Source organism: Morone saxatilis, unplaced genomic scaffold, assembly GCF_004916995.1.
Source record: "Morone saxatilis isolate NCDOM2014 unplaced genomic scaffold, NCSU_SB_2.0 Contig2, whole genome shotgun sequence".
Classification (NCBI taxonomy): domain Eukaryota; kingdom Metazoa; phylum Chordata; class Actinopteri; family Moronidae; genus Morone; species Morone saxatilis.
The window spans coordinates 1,350,918-1,355,141 of NW_023339762.1; the positions used below are offsets into that span (position 1 = coordinate 1,350,918).

A 4,224-nucleotide genomic window follows, 5' to 3' on the forward strand; every position below is an offset into this window, starting at 1 on the left:
TTTTGTCAGCAGTGACCAACCTCTACTAGGCCATCAGTCACCAATCACTTGTTGCTACCACAATGCAGGAATAGAGGACAGATGGCTGATGATGCATCGATGGGAAGGGGACAGGCAGAGATGATTAAACAAAAAGAATATTGAAGGGTTTTGGTCCAGTTCACAGACAAGACAATATTATGTATTGTTATATTGTAGATCACCTCCTTATAAATAAAGCTGTTTCAGATACAAGCAAATACAGAAAAGACGACATTACCTTTCCTCTACAAGCGCATATGCAGGCACACAGACTATCCCATGTATCACTATACTACTGTCTTGCAGTAGCACAGCTCACCAGTGGAATATTAACAGAGCAGTTGAATAGACTGCCTTGTAGAGACACTGGTCGTCAGCAGGCCTGAGCTTGTTTACCCACAGCTAGCATACCTGCACCACCAGATTTGTTGCCCAGGGTCACTCGGTGTGTATGTGTGCTGTGGGTGTGGTGTGTGGTTGTGGTGGTTGTGGTGTGTGGGTGTTGGGGTGTCCCGTGACACTGGAGCTAAAAGAGCCTACTGGAGGTGGTGAGGGTAAGACAGATCGGCAGTTGACAAGGTGGTCATATTCTTTGGGGCGGAAGGGTTCTTAAGAACTAAATTATTAGAAAATTTTGGTTGAACGAATTCCGTTTATGAGTCATTGTCACCAAGACGCTGGATATGCCGTAAGGTTTACTAGAGTGTTGAAATTAATCAGAATAATCGATGCGCGAAACTGCTGGCAGCGCGACAGCAGCTTGGAAAGCAGAAACACATTAAGACACCTGGCGAGACCTTCCACCCCAGTTATGTCAATAAGCACTCGACTTGTTTTCATCGGATACTCGCACTTGCGGGTATCACAAGCAGGCCGCTCATTCAGTGGAGCGCGGGGCATTCAGGTAAAGTAAAAAGCGCGAGCCCGTTAGCCTCTCGCTGTACAAGACACCGACACAGGTCCGCAAGTTGGCAACAAAACCATCCCGACAATAGGCCAGAGGAGCTAGATACCTGCCGGCAGCGAGGTTGCGACGGGATGGTCAGCCAATCAGGTAGCGGTGAGAAAGTGCTGAGACACTGGAGGATAGCTGTCCCTCTTTTTTTGTGGGTGTGTGGGTGTGTGGTGTTGTGGTGTGGTGTGGTGTGTGGTGTAGTGGTTCTGCGTGGTTTATTATCGTACTACTTGTATTTTGTTGGATGAAAACAACCATATGATAGGTGAAGTGATAAAAGACTGTATTATACTAACTTGATACAGTATGCTTAATGGCGAGTTTCCGTCAAGTCAGAATATCGCTATATGGGCGTCCGTTAGATGAAAAAAAGAAAAAAAGTTGTTAATTGGGAGAGCATCGTGGATGGCGTCGAGCTCGAGGAATCGCTGACATGATAATCAAATCGGGAGATCAGTGACAATTCACACCTCTAGTAATTACCATATTCAGGTTGCCTTTAATAATATCAAAAAGTAAGACTGTAACAGAAGATTGCCTAAGGTAAAGGTTACTTACTGCTACTTCAGAAATGAGGACATGTTCTGCTAGTGGGACTCAAAGCATCCTGAACTAACTGATAAGGAGTGAATGGCCCAAAATGCTCAAAAACACAGATGCTAGAACTCAACAGAATATCAAAACATTCAGCCCATCTTCTTCTTTATTAGGGTAGTCTTCAATAAAAGATTAAATTACCTTCACTTACTTTAAGCAGTGTTTGCACGCATTCTGACCAGAGATCAACCTGCTCATAGTCTTTCAAGTTTATCTTAAGGTGACATAAGCCATTCATATGCACATTTGTAACCACGTGCTCAGAAAGCACATGCTAAAGTCTACTAAAACTACACACTGGTACTTTAAAGGCTACTGACTGAATGATGTTGGTACCAACGAGTCTCGGTTCATTTTAAATCAATCTATACCAAATGTTGGTGTCTTAGAGCATATCTGGGTGAGAGAGGAAGGTAGAGTGCGTGTAGAGTAAGTATAGAGAGAAACCAGAACTTTCCATTTTATTTCTATTTCTAGGGCTGCCCACTAATAGTTAACTTAATCTTTAATTGCTGAGAAGAGCAATATTAGTTGGATGGTCTCAGAAAAACAAATGAGACTCAGAGATAGAGCAGGTCGTCCACTAATTGGAAGGTTGGTGGTTTGATCCCTGGCTCCACCGGCTGCATGTCGAAGAATCCTTGAGCAAGATACGGAAACCCAAATCGCCCCCTATGCTGTGTCATCAGTGTGTGAAGGGTTAGCTAGTTAGCCGTTAGCAGTCTGGTTTTAATTATCTTTAGTCAGACTCAAAGCTCTAACTAGCAGGCGTTACCTTTTTACAGTCTGCTGTCTCTTTATTTATCTCTATCCATCTCTCTCTCTTTATTGAAAAGTGTCCTGAGATAACTCCTGTTATGAATTGGCGCTATACAAATAAAATTGAATTGAATTGAATTGACATAAGTGGAAGAAGGCAGGGAAGTGTGGAAAATATTACCTGACTCAGCAGGAAACCAGGGTTACAGACACAGCCTTCACTGGGTGGGGTTTTACACTGAATGGATGGAGACAGAGAGGAGCAGCTGATTGGACAGCCAGGAGCTGTGATGCTGTACATACTGTTTGCTGCACACTGCATCCCTGAAACACACACATACAAACACAATATCACTCAGATTGCACACACAAATACAAGGTGATCATGTCACTTCAATTGTGAGCATATGTCTTTGTGAATGTGTGTGTTCTTTCTGTGTATATATAAAGGTGCAAGTAAGTATAAGTAAGCAGATGAAAGCAGGCATACGTCACTTTCCTGTCTTCAGAATGACCACACCACCTTTTAGGTGTGAGTGCCTATTGGCACCATTCCTAAAAGCTGCTGCATCACAGACAAATCAAACAATAAAAAAATACCAGATCATGATTTTCTTTGCTTCCCTAAAGAGCAAAAGGCAGAAAAGAAGAGCTCTGTGGCTTCACGCCATCAACAAAGAGAATAATAATGGTAGGGCACTGGCAGTCACTAATGTGTCTGGGTAAACACTTAATCACAGGTTAGTTAATGATGTTACTGAGTAAATGACACATGTGCCAGTTGTGCCTGTAGATTGAAGCAAATGAAAAAAGTGTCTTTAGTGAAGTTTTGTCTGTAAAAACAACACCCTACTATAAAACACCTGCTTTTAGAATGGAGTTTGGATTGACACTCTATCCACTCAAAAGACCAGACGATATCCTAAGCTTAAATTGAGCTGACCTACCTTCTAATGATGAACCTTGTAAACACCATAAAGTAACATAGGAAGTGGAGATAACACCAACCTGTTATCTACTTCTCTGAGCTCGTACGTCAGGTTCCTCCATTTTGATGGAGACTACCACTGTTTTTATTATTTACTTTTTTTCCCTATATAACAAAGCCAGCCGTTAATCAGCAAAAACATAACATAACTGTTTGCCTGAGAGGCTATATGATTTGGGCTCCTAATAGCTAAAAAACAATACTGTATTCCCTTTTTTATGCAATTAAATTTGCATTTACCACCAGTCAAATTAGGACTGCTTTCAGCAAAAAGGGGACGCAAGGACAAAGTGCTTGGATGGGCTGCTCTCATCTATACTTCATCAGAAGTGCTTGTCAGATGGTGGAACAACTTTAGAAACAACCCCCCTCTCTTAAAAGCAAATTTTTAATGTGGAAAACTAGTGCAACATTATGGATGTCTTCCATCTGAAAATGTGCAATATCCGCCCTCTGTATGACTAGGCTTTTCACCCTACCTTCATGTGTGACTGGGGGTCAGGTCACGTCAGAAAGCAAAAGTTACTACAGACAGGTCTGACAACCCTTCATACAAACTTGTTAATTTCGTGTACAATCTGGCCCTTAGTACAGCAGAAGTCCAGGAATTGTGTGTACTGGTTATGTAAATGTACACGTGTGTGCAGGTTTGTAGCTGCATGGACATTTTACTGACTCAGCATACATATCTGACCTGCCTGGCTACAGCTGTGACTGTGGCAGCGATAAGCACACCTGGAACCTTCCTGTCATGAAATGAAGGTGGCACTTAGTTGAGGGTGATAAAGAGACTTAAGATATTTGAATGCCAAGGTTTAATTTAGAGATGTTTACAGTTTTCCTCAGTCGCTTTGGTGCATTTCTCAGACATTTGCACAACAGTTAGTTCAACCTCCACAACATT

At 42.2% G+C, this 4,224-nt stretch overlaps 1 protein-coding gene across 2 annotated transcripts in view; it reads right to left on the reverse strand.

Annotated features, from left to right (window-relative positions):
* LOC118330323 (kelch-like protein 25) overlaps nucleotides 1-4,224 on the reverse strand; it is a gene marked incomplete at its 3' end in the record, with an annotated part of 19,497 nt that overhangs the window by 13,127 nt on the left and 2,146 nt on the right.